Here is a 25,936-nt window from a genome sequence, read left to right as displayed (position 1 = left end):
GATAATTAAATTTCAGACTCATATTTCCAGAGAAACACGGTCTCCAATTCTCAGTACAATTATCGAGCGTGGTGAAGGATCATTTTGACATCTGGGTGTAACGTTTCTCTTCTTCTATCAGGAGCCATTATGTGATTTGGCTTTTTGAATAGATCACGGGGTGCTTTCAAATATGCATGCCTACTCACATATAAATATATTTTCACTCGTGCATTTGTCCTTTAGTCACAAAATCCACAACTTTTTATAAGAGTAACTAGTCTCCATTTGCTGGCTTTAAGTTTTAATTTTTAATTCAGTTATTCTGTATGCATATTATTGTTTGGTGTCCTGCGAACAAACGTGAAAAAGTCAGCAAACAGCAAAACTATAATCCTATAACAAGGGAACTGACAAACCCTTAACATTTTAGCCATATTGTTCAGTTCTTTTTTAGATATCTGTGTTTGATTACATTGGGGGATTCTGTTGGTCTAACATGGGATTTTATTTCTATTTTTATTTTATTCTTTATATTCATGACTTAAAGGGTTAGTTCACCCAAAAATTAAAATAATGTCATTTATTACTCGCCCTCATGCCGTTCCACACCTGTAAAACCATCGTTAATCTTCGGAACACAAATTAAGATATTTTTGTTGAAATCCAATGGCTCCGTGAGGCCTTAATAGGAAGCAATGACATTTCCTCTCTCAAGATCCATAAAGGTACTAAAAACATATTTAAATCAGTTCATGTGAGTACAGTGGTTCAATATTAATATTATAAAGCGACGAGAATATTTTTGGAGCGCCAAAAAAGACAAAATAATGACTTATATAGTGATGGGCGATTTCAAAACAATGCTTCAGGAAGCTTCGGAGCATTATGAATCAGCGTGTCGAATCATGATTTGGATCGCGTCAAACCGCCAAACGGCTGAAATCACGTGACTTTGGCGCTCCGAACCGCAGATTCGACACACTGATTCATTATGCTCCGAAGCTTCCTGAAGCAGTGTTTTGAAATTGGCCGTCACTATATAAATCGTTGGCGCTCCAAAAATATTCTCGTCACTTTATAATATTAATATTGAACCACTGTACTCACATGAACTGATTTAAATATGCTTTTAGTACCTTTATGGATCTTGAGAGAGCCATCACTGATCCATCGGATTTCAACTAAAATATCTTAATTTGTGTTCTGAAGATTAATGAAGGTCTTATGGGTGTGGAACGGCATGAGGGTGAGTAATAAATGACAGAATTTTCATTTTTGGGTGAACTAACCCTTTAAAAGGTCCTGTAAACTGGGAAAAATGTAGTTTATTTATTTATTTATTTTTTGGCAGTGAATTACAGCGCTCAAGTGATATTGCTTAAATGTCAATATCAACTGTGTAGTAAGTAACCTCTGCTAATGGAACTACAGTGTGGTCACGATGTTAAAATATCTCCAGGTGCTTAGTTTCGCAACTCATAGCAACCTGCTAATGCATTTGATAATTAACACATTCCTCTATGAGTGTACATGGAGAGCTTATGGCTGCATTCTTCTCTTTAAGTGGTTTATGTTTAATTGGCTTGCCTGTGCTAACCAAGAAGTAAATAGAGATTGTTTTTCTTTAATGTTTGCTATTTAATAGTAAGAAAGAATCGGTCATTATAGAGGAAATGCCAGACGTGGTAGCCTGTTTTTTATGAATGCCATAAATGTATCTCATTCCAGAAAGAGACATGCCTTGCTGCTTTTGTACAGTTGGAGAGGGATAATCAACGGTTTTGACCATGTAATTATCACTGATAATATGTTTTATTAAATAACTTTGTGGTGTACGTGATCAGTAAGTTTGTTGTATGTTACAAATTTAAGCAATGAGGAAAGTGCCAACAATTTGCAGTTGGTTCTTGTCCTTTGCCTGTGATGCTCAGTGTCATTTTGTAAATACTGATAGTAGTTGCTGAGAGAGACACAGACAATCTTGTGATTTTAAAGAGATTTCAGTTGAATGAGGTCCAAGTGGACAGATTTCTCAGCTGAAGGACAAGCTCTCACAGCTTGTGAGTCAACAGATGACAAATCACAGCGTAAGTGATGGAGAGGAACCCAAGTGCCGGTAGTGAAGATGGAGATGATGAGAATTTATGGGCTGTGTGCTCATCTCAATCTGAATGTGCTGATTTGTGAGTTCTTCTTAACACACTGGTGCTATTATTATGCGCATCTTATTACAGGAAATTTTCAAACCTGTAGAAAGTTTTCTCAGATTTAATCTCATCTTTTTTACCTTTTTTAATCTAAATGACTGCAAAAATAGTTTCAAGTTAAAAGCCAATTTAAATATGGCTCTTAAGCCTTGTTCTTAATGTTTCTCTGCCCATTTGGATTATAAAAAACATCTTTTATTTGACTTGCAAGAAAGCCTGAACAAGCTTTTCTCTCAAAGCTTGCACATCCAGCCTGCATGTGTTTGTGGTTTGCATTTGCACAGCTGTTTTCCACTGCACGTCACCTGGAGAAAAATGCATGTACGTAGGTCTGTCTCATCTCTTTCCCCACCTATTGAGAGTGAGAGTTAAACACCCAGCTGTTAATCCAGGCCACACACACACTCTTTTTCAGTTCTCAACATCTTTAGTTACACTCGGGCCATAAAGCCTCTCTGCCGTCTCTCTCCCATGCCTGCTCTTTATATCGCTTCAAACAGACCAGATCTCTCTTTTCCTGCACCCTAAAGCCAGTAGCTGTGGCCTGACTCATAAAATCCCTTTGTATGAGGGTAAACTGTAGGTCTGAAGAGATCAGCTGAGAAAGAGACTGAGATAAGCCTGTTAGATGAGTGAGGAGCCTGATGTCATTGAGGTCAACTGGACCAAATGCTTTTACTGGACAGGTCTGGGTGGTCTTACAGGGCTTCAGTGATTGGTACCGGTTTTCTGTTTTGTTTATGGTTGAACTCTATTTGTTGTAGGTAGATAAAGAATGGGAATGTGTGTGTGAAAGAGATTTGTACAGGGGTTTATTGAACTTTAATGGTATGTGTGCTAGGTTTTGTGTATCATGCCAAGCTAGCTGTACTATAAGTTAAAGTCAGAAACATTTTCATGAATCAGAGCAGAAGACGAGAGTCTGGAGAAGGAAATCACTTATTGTCTACTTCAAAAGACTAATAAATATGTGGGGGGGAAAGGCTCGTCTCTCAGTTCAGCACTAAAATGACTGCAGTCATGCCAGGAAATGGAACGACTGATGAAGTTTTACCCATGCTGGGACTCATGACATTTTATATGGTAACTATTATGGTGTCATGTATTTAAAGTCAGCATTAAGAGGAAGTTGCGATTAGTCTTTTCTTCCCTATTGTGATGTATATTCAGGTGAATATGCTTCTCAAACAAGAAAAAATGTAGGGTGGGACCTGAGTTTGTCCATGGGGAATTGATTGAATCATTGGATTGTTGTGGTTGACTTGGCTATTGCTGTGATCTCATGTGAGTGACAGGTTGCCCTGCCCTCGTGCAGAATCAGGACGATCAGATAACATCTGTTATCTGTTAAGGGCATGAGAAAGTCATGAGGTGTGACACTATTCAAACAAAAATGCAGGGCCGTAATGTTTTTGTCATTGGTGGATTAAAAACGTTGTCATGTGGTGGTAGGTAAAGTTTACTGCAGGCACGGTTGCTGATTTTAGGCGCTGAAACCTATAACTGAACACTCTAAAAAATCAAAAATATGTTAACGTTTTCCACTAGAATTTTTAACTTAAGCCAATTGGGAGAATTACATTAATTCAAAGCAATATTTTGAGTTGATCCAACATAATGTTTTAAGTAAGGTGAAGATGTTTTTTGGCCACAATAAAAAACACATTTCTAAGTAACATGAACTTAATAATTGTTAACATGAATGCAACTATTTAAGTTGATCCAACATAATGTTTTAAGAAAGGTGAAGACGTTTTTTTGCCACAATAAAAACACATTTCTAAGTAACATGAACTTAATAATTGTCAACATGAATGCAACTATTTAAGTTGATCCAACATAATGTTTTAAGTAAGGTGAAGACTTTAATTTTAGGAGTATTTGATGCCACACTGCATGATAAATTCTTCCATAATACATAAAAAATGTAAGAACTACACAAAAAGCAGTATTTGCATTTCATCAGTTATCAACTCAGTATTTTTACATTAATCCCATATTTAAGGGATTTTGCAACAATAGCTTATTCAAAAAGTATATTGCAGAAAAATTAGTCAAATCAGTCTGCAATTCAAAATTGTCTGACTTGACACTAACAAGCTATGAATTATTATCATCAGTCAAAAATGTTTAATGTAATTGATGTTTAAAGATTTTTTCAGTGGTGTTGTCACATAAAATAAGTAACTAGTAAACCAAAATATTAATACACATAATCAAAAGCTTCAATAGCAGACCAAGTAGATCAATATGAGTATGTGGTATTTTTCTTTTGCTTTCTACATTTTTATAGAATATATAATGTTACACTATGACAATGGGAAATTCTTAAATGCCAACCAATGAAATATTTAGACCTGTCATCTATATTGAGACACAACAAACAAAAAGCCTCTTTTAGTGTGGAAGCAGAGTTAGTATGGTACCTGTAAAAGGGAAGTGTGTACATGCATGTGCCTGAGTGATATGGCCAGTATAATGACTCTTATTCTACAGCAGGGATTAGATCTGTATTTTAGGAGGGTGTGTGTGTGTCTCATGCTGTAGAAGAGGAACATGTTTATCCCCTCTGTCTGTGCATCTGTCTGTAAGTTGAGTAGTAGGGCAGCAGTCATCTGCTCTTATCTGTTTACGGCTCTAGATAAGACCTCTGGAACGGGATATCTGACCCTCCCTTCTGTCTCTGCCCTGCTGCATAATGAGGGTTTGCTTGGCAAATTGCATATCTGTCCAGTGTAATCTGAAAAGATGCCATTAGCACGGTCTCATCTCTTGTTCGGGTGCCAGGGCGGCTTGCTGCGTGTTGGCACCTCTGAGGTCATGCGACACTGAGTTGTAGTCGTGAAGAGAAAACAGTAGGGCTGCACGATTAATCGCATGCGATTGTCATGCGTGTCTCGTCAGAAAAGCCGGTTCTGTGATTAGCCGTAAATGTCCATCACCTGCTTTCAAATGGAGCGGCACTTAATATACAGAGCCGTAGTTCGCGGACAAGCTACGCAATATCGCGTTCATAACCGCATGCGATTATGAACGCAATATTGCGTATTCAAGGTCCTCTGTCGCCTCACTATATGAACGCACAAATTAATCTCCAGAGCTGCTCTGAAAGTCTTTTCATCAGCATTTAACTGCTTCGTTTGAGAAAACTACCATCATATACTCAAAGCTCTAGGCAAACCATCAAAATAAAAGTTTGATTTAACTTGACAGAAACATATTACTGTTGTACAATAGAATTTAGATAAATTAATTTAATAATACATTATTAAAATATATTTTAAACAATAATCTCAGTGTTCCATGTTTTAATTTTAACAGTAAAGCTCTGTTGTGCAGCACATTGTTTGACAAAAAAGTTTAATTTCATGATTAAAAGATAAATTAAATGGTACGCCTTCATTTGATTGCCAGAAAAAAATAAATACACAACAGAACTTCTGAAGAGAAAAAAATCATAAAAATATATTTTTTAATTCATTAATATTGTTGTTTTTAAGAATTCAATTAATTAGACATGCTTTTTGATTATTAAAATGGAATTAAACCATTAAAATGGAATCCAGAAAACAGAATTTGGTAAAAAATAAAATTTGAGGGGAAAGAATAAAACGTAGGGCCCTAAAAAAACGTAGGGCCCTTTTATTAAATGGTTGGTAAATTGGACAAGATTCCTTATTTCAATAAATTAGACATGCTTTTTGATTGCTAAAATTTAATTTAACCATTAAAATGGAGTCAAAAAATAAATAAAATGGAAAAAAATGCAATCCAGAAAAATTAAAACGGAAAAAACGGAATTTGGGAAAAAATAAAACGGATTTTATTGGGCCCTACCAGTGTTAACAATCAATCCTGGGTATTCCCTGCCATTTCATACTGCACATTCCTAAACCCTGGGTTAACGTCATCCTTATTTGCATATTTGCAGTGTCAATGTCACTGACTGGACAAATGCTGCAGGCGATGTTTACATAAAGGCTCTAGCATTGCGCATCCTTTCAAGTTTTTTTTCTGAATCGACTTTATAGACTATAAAGTGAAGGATGAAACGATGGTCTCTTCTTCACTCCAGTTGTCACGTTTTCAGTCATTATCCGACAGTGTTCCCCTCAAACGCTGAAACTACTGTTTACAACATGCTGTGTTTCTGTGACTGTCCAAAGCATGTAAATATGAGGCAAGCTATTGTTTGACTGTTGCTAAGCATATAGTCCTAACATTCTATCACGCATATTTCAGTTTAAGCGCCATGTGAAAAGCCCTATTGAGCGATTACATGAGACATGATATAGATTTCGGTAAAGTTGTACTGTATCTTTTAACATTCTTTCTGATGTTCATTCATGTTTATTTCATGCTGTAACTGTAGTCAAGTGGAAGAGATTCAGTTCGATTCATCAATATGAGAATCAATTAAAATTGAGAAATCAATATTTTTAACCCAGCCCTTATTTTAATTCATTTGGTTGTATTTAATTAAAAAAAAAAAACTTGCTTGCATTGTTCACAAAGAGACAGATTTAGCTTCATCTTTTATAGAAAGTGTTGAATGCCACATTTTTCAAGTCCTATGGGTTTTCATAAATTTGAGGCATTTGAATGTTTTGTTGACAGTCATTTTGACATGCTTGCTCATCTTCATCCTTCATCCCGATCATGTTGATTTGCATGCACGCAGATAGCCACACTCCTTTAATGAGAGACAGACGGATTGACACAAATCTGGCATATTTTTGCTGTTGTTTTGGACCGGAGGTATAATTTATGTATTTTTTTCCCTCAGTTTTCCATTTTAATGTCTGAAGCTGTTTACAGATGCTATATGGACTTTTGTTTCATCTGTGTTCTGTTTTTTTTTTTTGTATTATGTATTGTGTTATTGAGACAGGAATAATAAATAATAAAAAGCTACATTGAGATGACAGGGTGCTGTGATAGTTGATTCCTTCTGGATCAGAGAACAATATGGCAAAACATCAAAAGGTTAATGTCAGGTTACATGGAGCAGGTTGAGTCAGCTGACAATCAGAGAGATACAGAGGCGGCCGGGGAGGGGGTGTGTTGTAGATATTTGGCATGTCTGTTAAATTTTATCATGCCAGCCTCTGCTCTGCTGCTCATAAAAGCTCTTTGATGAATGTTCTTTGCCACAGGCGAGCACTTACTGTCAGCCCTTGCTATTGGTTGCTTTTTATCAGAGGCCAGCCCTATTGGCTGTTAAAGATCTACAGCCCCCTCAGGTCAAACTCAAGGCTGTCACACCAGTCAAGCCAACTTCTTTTCACATAAATTATTTCAAAAGATTCAGGAGCTTATATATGTATATATATATATTCAAGAGCCTGTATATATGTGACCCTGGACCACAAAACCTTTTTTTTTTTTTTCCTGGAAGCCTAAAAGTTTTCCATTGATGTATTGCTTGTTAGGATAGGACAATATTTAGCTGAGGTATTAAGAAATGAGGTATTGGCAAAATATTGGCAAAATATTGAGAAAATTGCCTTTAAATTTGTCCAAATGAATTCCTTAGCAATGCATATCCACTCACAAAAATAATTTTTTGATATATTTACGATAGGAAATTTACAAAATATCTAAATGGAACATGATCTTTACTTAATATCCTAATGATTTTTGGCTTAAAAGAAAAATCGATAATTTTGACTCCTACAGTGTATTGTTTGGCTATTGCTACAAATATACCTGTGTGACTTATGACTGCTTTTGTGGTCCAGGGTCACATATATTTATAAAATAAAAATATTTTTTTGGATCTTTTTCCATTTCTTCATGATAAGAGAGGGAAGTGTAGACTCACTTGCCTAAGTTTTCTTGTGTTGGCCACTAGAGTTGCATGGTATACTGATATTTTTTGTTTACAATTTAGTACTGAAAGCAAGGTACCAGATACCAAAAGTTTATTATTGATCCAACCCTATTTGCCACACATCTGTTAGCGCTGAGCCTATTAAAAAGAGGATTAGTGCTGTTTGTGTCTCTCGGTTACTCTCCGCCTAGTTTTCTAGTCTGGTCAGCCAAACCTCTTCAGGCTAAATGCTTTCTCTCTAGCCATGTTTTGTGTGCGTGTGTTTATTTCACATTAAAAGGTGAATGTAAAAGTCAAAAGAGTACTGACCTGGATATCCTGTAAAAACCCTTTCATTGTGCAGAGGTACAAGAGTCCCACTATTATGTGAGTGTGTATGTGTGTAAGTGTTTGTTTAGCGTGTATGTGTGTGAAAATTTCAGAGCGTGTGTGTTATTTCAGTGCGAGGGATCCAGAGTGGAGAATAGGGGCCCTTTATGTGGCCTATGAATCAGTGCTCCTGTTAAGACCCATTGTTGAGAATGCTGAATACTGAATGAAAGTTGAATGCTATCTCTGCACAGGGCGAAATGGACAGATGACATTATTCCTGTGGTAGAAAGAGTCCAGCGGAAGGGATTGCTTTAACCACAATATTTATTTTTATATTTAATTAAAGTTCCAGCAAGAGCAGGGATGAATAACGGGGCTTGTATGTAATGCTAAGAGAGAAGGTGAAAGGTGAGCGTTGACCTTCACTGGGCCTGAGTGAAAGAAGTCATCCTGAATGGACGTTTGTGTTCAGAGCTAAAGCTAGCATGTGCTGCGTATTCATTTTGAGAGTGACTTCTGCCACGCTAGATTAACCTCAGCACCTTTGGACATTTGAGGCAAGTCCATCTCCCTTTCACGTGTTTGTGAGATAGGATTCAGTGTGAGAGAGGGGGGGGGGTTCAGCCTGACATATTACCGGTCTTTCTTGGTCTGTTCTGTCACGAGCAGATGTTGTTTAGTGTATGACTACTAAGGATATTTTGTGTGTTACAGTCAAATTTAAAATTTACAGTCATTACATTGAGCACAAACATCTCATCTGTAAGTCCTGAAAATGTACACAAAGAAGCATTAAAGTAATCTTATCAATAATGTAAAGGTACACACAGTGTGTGCGCTCTACATTCACTACTGTTCAAAAGTTTTGTGTCAGTAAGATTTAAAAAAAAAAAGCAATTAATACTTTTAAAAGTGACTGTTTTATAATATTGCAAAATTCTATTTTAAAAAATAAAATTAAAAAAATTGACAAAAATATTGTCAAGTCACCTTTATTTATATAGTGCTTTATACAATACAGATTGTTTCAAAGCAGCTTTACAGTGATAAACAGGAAAATAATGGGGGCAAAAAATCAGTTCTATAGTAAAGCAACTCTAGAAAGACAACAGTAAACAGTCATTATTCAGTTGAAATCAGTTCAGTGTTGATTCAGTTCAATAGCTGTGTAAAGTAGTCCATCAATTATGAAATTAGTTCAATTCAGCTATGAAGTAGCTCTGCAGAAAACAGTGATGTTAAGCAGCAATTGATTAATATTTCTTGAGCAGCAAATCAGCGTATTAGAATGATTTCTGAAGGATCATGTGACACTGAAGACTGGAGTAATGATGCTTTGCATCACAGGAATAAATTACATTTTACAATACGCAAGAGACTTTTTTTTCAAAAACATTAATAAATCTTACTGATCTCAAACTTTTGAAGTTCACTTTTAATTACAAATCTATTAGTATTATTTTATATATATATATATATATATATATATATAATTTATTTTTAGGGATGGGCATTTTTCCAAAATACTGTATTTGAATATTCAAATTTTTGTTTATTTAAATGACGTTAAAAAAGAGGACATTATTTTTTTTAATTCCTCAAGATTTTGTTAACATTTCTGAACAAGCTTACGATTAGGCAATAAACACAACAAGCTTATGTTATATACATAAGCTTACGTTTCTTTTAGTTCAAAGCATTAAACAATATATGCAAACAAAAAAAAAAATCTAAAGAACAAAAGCATTGAAACTCAAGCAGCGCGAACGGGAAAAACACTGATAAAGCAGACAGCGCCAGTAATCGTACAAAAAGTACATAATACACTCGAGTCAGTATATGGTTATCATGTTCATATTGTTTCACATGTTCATTGTTTCACATGTTCAAAAACAATAATATCCACATGCTCGGGTGAGAAAACGAGCTGCGTTGACGAAACAAAGTTAACGATAATACATAATGGTATACTAAGCTAAGTAATGGTAATACGAAGTTTCTAACAGCGGCACTTTGTGTTTCTCTTCGTAAATATTTCTCCCTCGACGAAACTTAAAGGAAGCATATGTCTCAAAATCATTTTGCTATCAGATAAGTTATCTTCTCAGCTCACTCGGGGGTACAGCTGCGCTTACCTGTCGTGAATGCAGGGATGGACAGCTGTCTTTTCTCATTCGACTGGTGTTTTGATTTCATGTACTTTCTCATTATGGTGGTGATATTATGATAACTCGGTTTCATTCATTAATTTGATCAAAAGTAATTCCATTTTGTAAGATCATTATCATCCAAGTTATTCCAAAATTTGCGAGGCAGACAACAACATTATGTGATGATCAAATAAAATTAACTTGTTAAACGAGCTCCACAGAAACTACTCCACAAAAACTACTGTGTGCACCTTTAACAATTCATGGCACTTTGGATTTTAATAATCAAAAGTAGGCGAATGACTGGACTTTTATTTAATCCCCTTTAAAGCTAAAACAAAAAAGAAATTCACTAACCCACTGGTCTACCAACCTAACCCGTCCCATTTTGTGTCTCTGCCTTGAATTCAGATGGCCTGCATTTCCTTTAACAAGTTATTCATCCCAGAGGCACCTCTTTGGGTTCTCAGACCCACATAAATTTTCTTCAAAAAGATCAACCGTTGTGACAACTGTCAGGCCACATCAAGATCTGTTATCTAGAATGAGGGTTTATTAAATACAAGCTGCAGGCTAACTAACGTCTCTGTTTACTAGCCTGTCCACAGCACATGGTCTCACTTTCTCAGCTACCTAATCCAGGAATGTGTCTCCACGCTGGATGAACTCAGCTGAAGGGATCACATTGCCCTGTAATGACAGGTCAGAGTTGAGGAGCGTACAAGAGGACAGCCGGGTCAAGAATCAGGGTGGTGTAATGCAGGACTTGCTGCCTTTGGCTGAATCAAATGCTGGTGAGAGTTTGTTCAGGATCAGTGGTGATGTTTATCAGGGATGTTCTCTCAAACAAAACATATAGCCTGAGGGAAGGGCAGAATAAGTAGGGCTTACTGCTCCTCCTAATGTTGGTTCAAGTGTCAATAGAACGGTTTGTAAATTGAATTTACTCCACAAATAATGTTATTGCTACAGTTGAATCCTCCTGCAGCTTAATGGGCTACAAAAATGAACATTTACTGAATTAGACTGCAGATGTGTATTGGACAGTGCTTGTGTGGGTTTAAAGCTTAATGCTAGTGTTTTTAAGGATTAGCCTTAATTCACTTTGTGTAAATGCATTCGATTTTACCCTCCAATTACATTTTGTGATACATAATTATCAATCATACTAAACCGAATCCACTCAAATTGTAACTACATTTAAATTTCATGATGCATCACATTGTTGGCAAGCAATCATTGTAGAATCAAACTGTTGTCAGAGCAAATATTTACACCTATATTAGTTGCCAAAACCACATCAACATTCCCAGAAACGTGATAATGTCAGTCATGTTCTGTTTAGTTTTCAGTCACCATTTGCCTATAGTTTATTATTAGTTGTTCTGGTTTCTAATTAGTTCTTACCTGTTCCCTGATCAGTTAATGATTTTATTATTGAAGCTGTATAATCCAACAGACGATGCATGATGCAGAAAGAACTTTTCAGGAATAATTTCAATAATTATTCCTGAAAAGTTCTTTCTGCATCATGCATCGCCTATTGGATTATACAGCTCAACCGTTACAGATAGGGTATTTAAAGTGTCTGAGAATCTCATGGCTTGTTAAAAAGTTGTCTAGCAGCACATCCTTCACAAGGAAGTTCAGAGAAATGTTCACTTTAAGATGGACGTCAACACGGCAAGCCAATATATCTGGTGTGTTTTCTGAAGGTACATGACGCGAGACCTTCTGTAGCCTTTCGTACCTCCTGCTGATTTATCAGAGCAGCTCGGTGGTTATCAATATCATGCAAGATCCGGTGAAATTTTACAATTCTCAATTGATTTCAATTTTGATGCCAAAGCAAAAACTGCTGGCCTAAATAATATAAAGTTCAAATAAAATGATAATAATAGTACTTCAGGTAAGTTTTAACAGTATTCAGGTACAGAAATTGATTAATCAAATGTAAAATAACTCTGCATTGTCTTATAAATTAAATGCATTAATCATTATTAAAGCTACAAAAGTTGTTCAGTCAAGATCAGCGAGTGATTTATGTGAATACGTGCCAAGACAGCCATTTAGACATACTTTTGTTTGTGTATTTTTCTGTTCAAGTGCAAGAAGACACAAAAGAGAACTCAATTCAGTACTCGTGAGCATTTTTTTTTGTGCACGCTCACAAAATGCTGTCTGAGACTTGGCTCTCTGTGTGTTAGTCTTGCACGATATACCGGTACTAGAAAGGTATCGCGATACCTTGCTTTTAAAAACCTTGCTTCATTTTATTAGTAAAGTACCGGTACTTTAAGTGCCAGCTGTATTTCCTAATGTGCGACAGCAGGGGGCAGTGTGCGTGCAGCGCGCTGCTTCTAAGGCAAATTGAGTGCGTGTTTATTCCTCTCAACTGCACAACGACTTTTATGGTGACGAAACGAGAGGTATGGTTGCAAATACAGGTGCTCTTGCACACCGTCCACAAATTGTTGTTACAAAATAGCGCAAACGAAGGGAGTCAAAAGCATCTTGCCGTCAAACATCCCGATTTGTACAAAGAATTTAAAGAGCGATAGGTTAGTGAATGTGTAGCATTATGTTTATGCTCTCAAACATTAAATGAGTGTTTTTTTATTTATCTTACTCATGCAAGCAGATCTCCGCAAAGAGGTGTATTATTGAGTCTAAGTTTAATAAGTGATATCTGGTTGCAAAAATAAAATTAATTTTAAAAATACATAAATATGTGAAGGGTATATACATTTATTTTAAACCAATTTATGCTTTAATAACATTGCTCTAAGTATTTACAGTAATCTAATTTTTTACAATATTACTGTCAAAAAGACCTATATGTATTAAAAAAAACAGCAAAAAAGCATAACAGCAAATAATTTACAATTTTATTGAGCATGAAAATAATAGATTTAATATAATTTTTAATGTTTAACTCTAACTTCATGGCAATGAAGATCAAATCCAGAATTATCAGGCTGAACACTGGTGAAGAAAGAAGTTCTGTCATATGTTATTTATTTACTTTTCCTGCTGTTTTAGGTTTTAGTATCGTTTAAGTATCGGTATCGGGATATTTAAGTTGGGTATCGTATCGAAGTCAAAATTTTTGTATCATGACAACACTACTGTATGTGTGTGAGCGCACAGAAAACAGTGTGCGAGTACTGAATTGAGTTCTCTTATGTATCTTCTTGCACTTAAATCTGAATGGTAAAAAATCGCTTGAATGTTTAAATTGACAAGACTTTAAAACACACTGGCCCGACTGGGCAAGTGACAATTCCGTCAACTGTTCTGAGCGTCTTTTCGACCCGGGACATCAGGCAGTCCTTATTGTTGAGCCCTGCTCCTGTTTGTGGGGAAGAGAAAGAGAGAGTTGTTTGCAGAAGCAGGTGCAGAGAGGTGCGCTGACAGACATGAGGGCGGCTTAATATCCTGTCAAAAGACAAAGGTGCCTTCTAGGCTTCTGTCGTCCTGCTTGAAAAAAACAAGCTGATCCGGTGAGCTTTATAACTCTAGTGTGCTATTAATCTGTGTACAAGGGATACAAAAGCTACACGAGCTACACAAAGGTCTTGTCTAAGAAGTGTAGTGCTTAGCTACGGGGGCTACTGGAGACCTTTTGTCAGGCATCTCTCAGCGATCAATGATGGGTGCACCTTCAGCCATTTCCCTCTTTTGTGCCACAGACCAGAATGCAGAGTTACTTGAAGAAAACATCCATTACTAGAAGCTCTTTTGTGCATGTTTCTTAATGCTAGCTCTGTTTGTTTTGTGCTAGCGTGCATACGAAAGCATATTTAAAGTAGCCTATAGTGTTTTGAAGTCAGCTTGGTGCATATAATATAGAGTCGTGTGATGAAAAGCCATCCATGTGACCTAGTTTCTGAAATGCGGCATAGCCTGGCTGGCAGTGAGTAAGACCTACACGGGCAGCATTACAGAGCTTGATTGAAGAGGATGAGAGGGAGCTGAGTGTGTGTGTGTCTGCATTCAGTCACAGTTGGGCCATTTGTCTTCCTGTAGATGATGTCCCAGGGTCTCATTGCATGCTGACTGTCCCTCTGTGGCGGCTTCCTGTAATTAATAGGGGCTCCTGCCCATAGTCATCCGAGAGCAGGTGTTTCTGTGAAGTGGAGTAGCGTTATCTCTTTGACCCGACAAATATTCATCCTCTCATATCAATGGCCTCCGTCCACAAATCAACTTTAGTTTAGTGACAACAGTGAAGAACGCTTTTAGTGGTGCTTGCTATATTCTAGTTACTAGATATGACACCACTTAGCAAGTTGCTAAGTGGTGTCATATCTAGTAGCTAGAATATTATAGACACTTGGAGGCTTTTTTTGACTCGGGCAGTCAGAATGCCTGCCATCTACATAACAACACCTGAACAGCCAGACTTAAGACGCAACAAATGCATAGCAACGTGGTAGTGCACTATATCACAACATGCTACTGAATCTACAGTGCAATCCTGTATTATTTATTTATTTTTCCGCTCTATTTTTCTTTCTTTTTTTCTTTTTTTGAGTGGAATATGATGTACTGAATTGTAATGTAATATGATTTGAATTGAATCAACTTTCTTGTGGTTCCTTGTTCTATTTGATTCATATAATAAAATTGATAGTGTCATCCCTATATGTAGTGTCTCTAATGAGGAATTGAATTCAATAATTGTGGTGGTTTTTACCACTGGCGCCCGAACCCAACGTTTTAAGGCCAAATACTGTCACAGATGTAGTTTGATTTCAGAACAAATGACTCTTATGAACCAGTTCTTTGTAATAAATCAGAAATCTGAGCTGATTTTGTTTTTCTTTCTTTCTTTCATTCTGATAGCGCAACTAATACGGTCTGATTCCTTCCGTGTTTAGTGGTGAAATGACTGGACTCAATGAACTACATTCTATAACTTTTGTCATAACTGATGTGAAGTGCATTTATTTTTATCAAAGTTTCCCTCAAAAGTACTCAAACAACTGTTAATGGAACCATCCAAGAAGCAGAATCGCTACATTTACAATTCCTTATGATTTAATCTATTTTTCTTCTGCTTAAGTGTATTGTTTAGCTATTTAAACTAATGTTAACTGTCATACACAGCATCTAAAACTGCATACTGTCTTAGTACGTACAACATTTGAATAATAATTTACTTTGCATCCATTAAAAAAGTATGTTCCATGTAGTACGAATGCATGTAGTATGAATAATTCTGGATTTTCTACGTTCACCATGTTACCATTTGTCATCTGGCAGTAGTAGGTCATATAGGCACTTTTTGCCTATTGTTTTATGAGTTCAGACATACTACTCTTTACGTATTGTTTTTCACCCATTATACAGGATTTATTTGGATGCAGACACCCTCTTTTGGCTACAAAAGAACATTGTGATTTTTCTCCATTGTATTTCTCCATAATTCATTGCCTTGTCGATTTGGTAGCCGTTCAACTTCATGAAATCTGTGGGCTTGATTCAACTGCAATTCAAATAGCCATTGTTTTTGTTTGTTGGAGTTCTTTGGTATAGAGGACAATATTAGACATCTATTGTGTTGCACCTTAGTCTTTGATGCTTTCACCCAAATGTTTTCCTCTATGAGGCTGATGTGATGAGAGCAGCTTTTAAAACCTGTGTTGACCTCAGCCGCTCTAGCCAGGGCCGATCAGCCGTGGCCTGTCAGAGCCAGCCACTGTAATATTCATGATCTAATTATTCAGGGAGAGGTTAGTGTGCGGAACTGTAACGTGTGATTTAACCTCTTGTCAAGGGCTATAAAAGGAAGGCGGGTTAATCTTTCTGGCAACCGTCTCTCCACCCTTGGGAGCGTGCCTCAATTTCCCTCCCTGTGCCCTGGAGGCTATGGAGAAAGAGAGCATATTATACACACACACACACATAAATGTGCTGGGGCATATGCATGCACTTCACACTTAAGGTGTTGCTGAGACTCAACGTCTACTGCCTTTCTCTGGAGAAATAAAAATGAAGTGACCTTTGTATACTGGCAACAGCAGCTGCCAGTCTGTCAGATACAGTTAGATACTCTCAAAATTGAACCAGTTCTCTCATCTGACACTGAAGTTTAGTCCGGTTATATTTTCAGTACAAATTTAATGTAACATTGTTTTTGTTAGGAAATATTGTCATGCAGACCTAGATGAAAAATAATCACTTTATCAAGGACACTTTTGTATTTGTTTGTCTTAATTGGCCTCTACTTGTGAATTATTAAATTAAAAACATTCTTTGTGTAATAATCACACAGTTAAAGAATTATTCAGTCTTTGAATCTGAAGGACAGCTGTCTAAAGTCTGAAGAGCCTTTCAGAGAAGTTAGGGATAACATAAAAATGTTTAAATGAGTACAAAGCAAAATATGAAGAGTTAGTATTTCTCAGTGGGTGCTTTTGTTTCAATTACTGAGGAAATTGAAGATGTGTCAAACCAACCAGGCGATGCCTATGCCTGTTTTCTGTTAGAGGGTGGCATAAAAACATGGCAGTATGTCTAGAGTTTTCTGGGGAACATCAATAAATGCTGTAGAATTATTGTTGTTTGTTCTTAGTTCATGATATCTAATGCATTAACTAATGTTAATGTATAGTGTTTTATTGTTTTAAGTGTTACCATTTGCTAATAAACAAAAGATTTATTGTTAACATTTTACAATAAGGTCTCATTTGTTAACATTAGTTAATGTATTAAAGCGGAACTCAGTAAGATTTGCGAAGCTCCCCCTACAGTTTCCTTCAGTGAATCACTCTGTTGTACATACTCCAAGCGCAGCTCTGGACTACAACGCTCACCAGCGCAGTAGTTTTGCAAATACAGTACAAGAAAGAGGAGGTGGGTAATTTGCAAATACAGTACACAGAAATCTCAATGGAGGTGGGTAATTTTCAAAATTGTCTTATAAAGTCTTAATATATACATTGTTTTTGAATTACCGTAAAGCGTTTTGTCACTCTCGCGTGAACGTGAACGTGAACATGAGGCGAGATTGTGTGGGGTCGGTGCAGCTCAACTTGCAAGTGCTGTATTCTGGCGTAGACGTGCCAGAGGGGGTTAGTGCTCGTCTCAAATACACCACTACAAGTCAATTAACCATCGTAAGGACTTGGAAAACTTTTTATGAAGGTAAAAAAAGTTACTTAGTTCTGCTTTAACTAACATGCACTAACAATGAGCAATACATTTGTTACAGTATTAATCTTTGTTAATGTTAGTTAATGAAAATCCAGCTGTTCATTGTTTGTTTGTGTTCTTATAGTTCTTATAGAGCAACTTCTCTTCTCTGATGACATGTTCACCGATGTAAGGGCGGGGCAACCTGTCACTCACATGAGATCACAGGAATAGCAAACCACAAAAGAGAACTCAATTCAGTACTCGTGAGCAGTTTTCTGTGCACGCTCACAGAATGCTGTCTGAGACTTGGCTTTCTGTATGTGTGCACATAGAAAACGGCATGCAAGTACTGAATTGAGTTCTCTTTTGTGTCTTCTTGCACTTGAATCTGAATGGTAAAAAATCACTTGAATGTTTAAATTGACAAGACTTTAAAACACGATAAACTTTCGTGATGACGCAGGGCAAGTGACAATTCCGTCAACTGTCCTGAGCGTCTTTCACGCTGGCCCCGGGACATCCAGTCAATTCCCGATGGACAAAAAGGTGTCCCGACCTACTTTTTTTCTTGTTCGAATAGCCATTTCACTTGGATATACATCACAATAGGGAAGAAAATGCAGACTATATTTTTCACTTTCCAAAACAACACTGAATTAAGTTTTATGTTATTAATCACTTTTTTGCTGATTTGTGTAATCAGAGAAAGAGTTCGGTGAATTAATAGACGTTTATCAGAATTAATTACCGGAAGTGCTCGTCGAAGCAGTGCATCGGTTCTTCCGGTTATGTATATTTTCAATGTGATGTTAACACCTAGTTGAATAAACGGCAATTAAAATAAGCATCTGCGAGATTATTTTAAAACCCGGACATTTTCAGACACAGGAGAAGAGATATTTTGATAAATATCTCTTCTAAATTGCTGTGTACAGAATTTATCTGAGAAAGCTATGGCTGGTAAACATGTGATTTTCACCACACAGTGCCAGTGCTCGTCTTAATTAGTGACCACAACACTGCAGTGTGCGTGAGACCTTATGAATGAGATCAGGATGAACATATTTATTCATTTCAATTAAATATTTTAGTCATTAGTCTGCATCATTTTTCACTGAAAATCATTTCACTGTATGCAATTCACAATATTTGTCAAAATTCATAATTAATATTCAAAGCAGTCGCGCTGTCAACGCATTTCTGATTAAGATTACTTTACACATTAAATTTCTTTAAGGCAGTTAAGGTGCATTCTCTTTAATCTTTTTAAATACTGCTCTTGTCAATTTTTTTTACTACAAGTTAAACCAAAAATAATGGTTATAGTTAAACCATGTTAACCACAAATCAACCATGGTATTTGTAGTAAAACTGTGGTAATACAAGTGGTAATCAACCCGTGAAAAAAAAAAAAAAGGTACATCTTTTTATATATATATATATATATATATATATATATATATATATATATATATATATATATATATAAAAAACATGGTTAATTTTCTTAAGGGAGCTCATCTGTCAGATTCTTTCAAAAATGTATATTCAACAGGTATGAAATACGATCAGTAAGAGAAAAACACACGAGCACTGGACTGTGGCAGGTTAGTTGGGAAATGCATTTATTCATTATTTAGAATGCACATTTAAGGGAAATATAATTATTCAAACATTTCAGCAAGTTGAAGATATGAGATGTAAACATCCTCAGTTTGGAAATGCATAGGTCTTCTACAAACAAACGTACGCGCCGTGTATTATTTTAAAAGAATATCAGGTATCAGTCACACCCATGCTTTCCTCTATACTTGTTGTGTGGGGAAATCGTGAAAACTGAGGTAAGGGTGTCGTTGTTTAGAATTACAGCCGCCGGATTGCTGCAGTAACACCGGCGAGAGAATTCAGCCATTATTTTGATTGCGTTGCGAATGCGATGGGACCGGAAATAGCGATACACTGCTTCATTTACCGGAAATAGGAAGTGTGATAAAGGTCTATTGGTTTTAAAGCTTTTGGTTAATCAGGCAAGAGCCGGCACTTAAAACATGGTGGATATGCAGAGATTATGCTTAACTGTGAGAATCATAGGTTTGAACCCAGTGAACCCAACCACCATCACCACCCAGAGTCTAATCCACACTAAAGTCTGCATGGCTGGATTCGTTCCTCCGGTGTGACGCTCTTCTCAGCTTGTTCCATAAAGAGACATTTAAACCTGATTCATCACGGAAGCACCATTTGTATTCGGTTCACTCCCTGCTCTGCTTTTCATACACAAACAACAGTTTGGATTTTAGAAGATTACTGTTTAGTTATACCTGGCCTCTACAGAAAATTTTGCAGCCACAATTACTCAGAACAAGTGCACTCACACATGCATGAGTATCTCAAAATCGCTTCTTTTGTTGGATGATTCACCAACCCACATGCTTTTGTTACCACCACTCTTCACAATAACAGACCCACACAAGCCAGTGGCCTCTGCCTCCGCATTAAACCCCTCTTGATCTGATTTTGGACCTGTAGCTTGTTCTTCTGAGAATCATAGTCCTCTAGGATCAGCACTCCTGCTGAGCACGTCCAACCCTGTTACTGTGCGATCAGAGCGAAACTGACCCGACTTATGAAATGCAATCTGACTGGGGGAGGAAACTTGCCCACTGCTGGTGGTGTTTCTATCAGATACGCTGCTGTTTTCTGCATGCCTTGCTTACCACTATATCACTCCCATCACATACCGAGAGTTATGGCATCTGGAAGCCGCCGCATTAGTCGTTGGGTGGGCTTATGGTGTAGGAGCACAAGGAATGTTACACTTCCAGGTCAGAGTATCGCCTTGACATGGGTCATAACCCCTAGAGACATTTGGTGGCATATTAGTTAAGTTGAAGGAGGTCTATAATACTTTGAGAAAGCTATCTGTTTTTTGAACTTTCTATTCTTCAAAGAATCCTGAAAAAAATGTATCACAGTTTCCACAAAAATATTAAGCAGCACAACTCTTTTCAACACTAATAATATTAAGAAATGTTTCTTGAGCATCAAATTTCTGTAGGATCATGTGACACTGAAGACTGGAGTAATGAAAGCCAGCAGACAGGGAAAAGTCCATTTTACATTTTCAAGAGCCCTGAAAAATTAACAATCAGTCACTGGTAAAATGTTTACTATAATAAAATGAAGCATTTGCATTTTTGCAAAAACATTATTCCATCAGAATATATGGTTACTTTTGAATGACAGTCAATTGAGATGCTTTTGGCAGGCAGATGGTATATCTACCAGCAGGGACTAAGCGGGCCATGCTAATCAGCTGAACTTTGACCCCTTGGTTAAGTGTAATTTGTGGCTAATGGGTCTCAGGGTAGACACTGAGATCTGTGTTTGTGTTCGTAGCGAAGCAAATGTGTTCCTGCAAACTTCTCAGTGTACCATGACTTTCTTACTAATGGGCAGCTTTGGTTTTATCAGAGTGCACTGAAGCATTGCCCTGAATCATATTGCATATCACACAGTATTTCATATGACACACAAGGAACACGGCATAGTAATTTAACAAATGGAACAAGCACACACAAATACATAATAAGTCAGATCAGAGCATTTGAGGGCCAAAAGCGATCATGGAGATGAGTGGAAATGAGGATGAATCACTGGCTCTATCTGATTACTTTGAACCACTACAGAGCACTTCACAATCACTGAGGCCGTATTTATCAAAGACGTCTCTGTATGAGGTGAAAGATTCATGGCTCACATGATTCATGAGCCCCGGGTGCAGAATTCCCTCTGGATAATTAGATTGAATCTGTAAAAAATCAGGCTGTAAAAAACATCTTACTTTTAAATAGCTGTGCTAAGATTAGTTCCTGGATGTCATATATATCGAATTAAGCCCATAAAGTGAACTTGGGTTGTCACCAAAGTTTCAGAAGTCGATACCAATACCAGTCAAATTTAGTGATTCTTTGAAACTTGGTCTTTTGCTTAATTTAAATTTTACATTTTAATATAATGTAAAATGTAAATTGGTATAAAATATTAACTAATTGAAAGTAAAGCAACCCCTTTATAAAAACAAAAAACACAACATAAAGGTTAGGCCTGGTCCTCTCTCATCCTTCACTGTTGTCACTTTTCCTTTTATCCCTCCGGATCTTCTCCGTGAAACTCGGGGCGCACAGGTGTCATTAGCACTCGCGTAACCAGCCTCGCTCTGTTCCCACGGCTCTCTGCCCTGCCCTGCTTGCCACAGTTGTTACAAAAGATTCATATTTCAAATAAATGTTGTTCTTTTGAACTCATTGAAATTCATCACTTATCAAAATTTCTGAATTTGGCCATTCACACACACAGCTGCATTATTACGGAGCACAATTGATCTCGTAGGCAGACAGCATGCGAGTATGAATTGATTCATTACAGTGTTCTACATTTATTTGTTTGTTTTTATTAATTCATTTTTTAGACTGAAATAGCTGTACTGTTAACATCCCTAAAGGGTCTTACGGGGCAGATTTTGAGATTTGTGGTGAGCCGCTGTTGAGCTGCAGAGTGCTGATGAAGTTGATTAGTGGCGGCCAAAAGGCTTCGTTCACTCCCGCTCACACATTGTTAGCGACGATTCTGCTTATGCATCAGTGCCCAGTTTCATGCGAGTCAGTTAAAGCAGTGCACAAGCTGTTCTCTTGTAAAGATTTAAAAAACGCTCACCTTCCTGACACCTCTCAAATGCCTGGGTCACTCCTGCAGTTTCACAGCAACTTACTGGCCTGTAAAAAGCTTATCGACCCTGTCAGACTCACTTCATAAGCTTTGTTACTTCTGGAATTTGCAGTACCCTCTTTCTTTCTACGGCCTTTGTGTCAACAGCACCGTATCTGCAGTGATTGATGTTTGAGAGCTTATTGAGAGAGGGAGAGAACAAGGGGTGGGCCGAACTTGAAAGTCTGATGCGGGCTCAATCAGCTTTCTGCTCACACACACACTTCTGAACACACAATTGTAGGACGTTGAAATGGGAACAAAATAAGTGTTTGCGATGAGGAAGTGATGCACTGATGAAGGGCATATCTGCGTGTCTCCGATAAATGTCAGGCACAAAGACTGAATGCTAAAGAATGTTATAGTGTTAGACCAGCAAATCAACTTTTTTTTTTTTTCCATGTTTTAATTGGCGATTCACTTTAATCAACCAACAAGGTTCCCACTGTTATTGACTGTTACATTTAGAATTTCTATAGTGCATATAATACTAAATATTAATAGAATAGAATATTTTTGTTTAGAAATCGACTATAAATTCTTCTTTTTGAGTGTAAACTCTATAAAATTATTTTTAAAATCCTTATCTGGACTGAAAACATGAAAAGTCATGGAAATGTATTGTTCAAGGGATGTGGGAACCCTGAATTGAATACATACAAAACGTCACCTTCTCCGACAGCAAGCGTTTGTGTACACAAGCTGGTAAGACAACATCTGACAGTTTTATCGTAATCCAGAGTTAAAGCAGATTCTCTGCGACTTCTCTTCCATGGCAAGACTTTATCTATTTCCTGGAATCTGGAAAGTTCAGCTGAGTTGTGGCGATTTGCTTGTGTTTGATGTGTCTGTTCCCATGGTCACATGCCCTTGTGAAATGTTTGTGGTCAGAAATCTCAGCTGTCTGTCCGTTTGACCATCTCCACTGTACAGCACAGCCCACAGGACAACAGCAGAGGATTGTGGACCTCTGTGTAGAGTACATCAAAGAATGACAGTACAAGAGAGAAAGTTGGCATTTTATTTATTCTTTCCTCAATGGTAGTTGTGTGTCTCTCTCTCTCTCTCTTTCTTCCCATGTGTGTGTGATGACATATTGATGTGTTGCTTTCATGTCTCTCTGTGATGGGGAGCTGACTATGTGTAAATCTAAAAACTGGAGTGAAGTGGAGCTGAAGCAGAGGACAGAACGCTTTGAGCTTGTATATAAAATATACAAACTAAAAACTCCTTTCAATTCCACACACATATTTCAAGTGCATACTGTATGAAAATGAGAGAGCAGAAACTCATCTATACCAAAGTTCATGTTGTGATTTCTGACCTGCAAATTCATATAGCGAATAGATGTTTGATTTATTGACTTCTTGGCTCCATAGAAATAATACAAACAACTGTTTGCCTTATACACCCCCTCAACAACAGTTTTGTCTCAAAAAATATGGTTATATGAATATGGTTATATAAAAATATATAACATATATATATAGAAGTTTATAAAAATATGGTTATATGAGGTGGCCTAATTTTAAAAGTGTGATTTCTAGACCTGGACATTTCATGTTAATCACATAACTCCATAAGCATTTTAATTATGAATAGGCCTATACATTTTTCTAGTTGTGCCAAAAAAAATTTCAAAAATTTTATCGGGTAGGAATTGTAAGTTAATTGTTTTTAAATACGTATCCTTATTCCTTATCTAGTAAATAAAAATAAAATAAAAAATGAAAAAGCCATTGGGCCTTTGAATATTGTTGTGGCCAATGGGGGGCCTTGGAGTAAAAAAGTTTGAGAACCACTGCCCTAGAGTGTGACTCATCATATCCTGTTGCCAGTCAAAGACTAATGTGACTGCACCTTAACTACTCAGATTTTGTCTGAAATTAATTTCTTTTCAACTGAAGAAAGAAAGACATGGACATCTTGGATGACATGGGGGTGAGTAAATTATCAGGAAAAGTTTATTTAAAAGTGAACTAATCCTTTAAGACAATCACCAGTGGCTAGTATATTTTTTTTATTTTACTCACCAGAATTTTTACATGGAATGCAAGAACATTGCAACTGAAAAAATTCTATATAAATATAAATTCAAAATATAAATTTCAAACATTATTAAAAACAAGTAAACTGTCCATAATAAAATAAGAAGTAATCAAACTACAAGCAATAGCACAAATAAAAACAATAGAACAAAGATACAAATGAAATAAACAGTGCTTTTCAGGTAGATGTAAAGGTAGTTAGATACAGATTAGGTTGATTTAGTTACAGAAATTGAATCAAGTATAAAATAGCACTGCATAGTCTTCACTGTATAAGTTAAATATAGATGAATCGTTATTAAAGTTATGAAGAATCTTTTGTTGTTTGAATAACATTAAGAACACAGACAGCAGCTGGAATATTAGGCTGTTGTTACTTTAAGAGAATGCACCGATTCAACATACTGATACTGTTACACATGCGTTGTCTTTCTATACTGTTTACATTCACTTCAAGACATAACCAAACTATGTTTAATAGGATACTCACAAAGACGGGCATTTGGTCATAATTTTGTGTGAAATTGTCTGTTCAAGTTAAAGTGCCCCTATTAAGGATTTTTGAAAATTACCTTTCTTGTAGTGTGTAATGAATTAAGTATTAAGTATTAAGTTATTGTCTCTCAAAAGTAAGAGTCGACTCTGAAGCATAAATGAGTCGTTTGTAAAACAAATCTTAAGCCGTTTCGTTGTGACGTCACAACGAAACATTAGCATACTGCCCGCCCACTTATTGCACGCACAGACCCCAGGGAAATCTTAACCCGAACCTTGCGCTGTGTGTTCCCCTCATTTACTGACGACTGCTTTTTCAACCTAAATGCGTTCAACGAGGGATTCGCAGGCCGGTTGTTATTGAAGGATGGGTCAGTACCCAGTTTATTTAGACCAGCTCTTTTCCTCCTGAATCACAACCTGTAAGTACGATTAATAATTGTTGCCACTTTTGACAGACTGTTTTGTATGAAAGAATGTAATTATAATTCTCACAGAGAAAATAATTTGAATTTAATTACATTTTTAAGGAGCCAAGATATAAAACTGCCCCCAAACAAAAAGACTCACCTGTTCTGATGTGCAATCCAACTGAAACCGCACAAGACTATATGTCCTCTAAGTAAAAAAATAAATAAAATTCTTCTAGACAAATACACAATTAGTAAGGACTAAAATCCTGTGTCTAACATCCACACGGTTCTGAGTTTCAGTTCAATGGCCTAAGTGAAACCCTTATACAGTTCAGTCCGAACATGTCAGTGACAAATTTCGAGCCAGAATTACCACATTCTTTGTAGCTGCACATTATGTATGTAGCCTAGTTCTGGCTAACCGGCTAACAGCAATATGTGTTCACTCGCAATTGTCTAAAAAAATTTTATTACTTGAGTTATAGAGCAATATGTTGGTGTACAACTGCAGTGCTTTATCAATAAGTTTCTGCGTTGGGCTAACGCATATACCATGACTGTTTGTGTGTTTATCACCGAGCTGTGG

General features: G+C 36.7%; 1 protein-coding gene across 3 annotated transcripts in view; it reads left to right on the top strand.

Moving 5' to 3' along the window:
- Positions 1-25,936, top strand: part of fam222ba (family with sequence similarity 222 member Ba) — a 64,912-nt gene that overhangs the window by 10,873 nt on the left and 28,103 nt on the right. The gene's annotated exons all lie outside the window — the stretch shown is intronic.

Source organism: Chanodichthys erythropterus, chromosome 13, assembly GCF_024489055.1.
Source record: "Chanodichthys erythropterus isolate Z2021 chromosome 13, ASM2448905v1, whole genome shotgun sequence".
NCBI lineage: Eukaryota > Metazoa > Chordata > Actinopteri > Cypriniformes > Xenocyprididae > Chanodichthys > Chanodichthys erythropterus.
The sequence above is the reverse complement of the archived record's forward strand: the minus strand, read 5'-3'. Positions and strand labels throughout refer to the sequence as shown.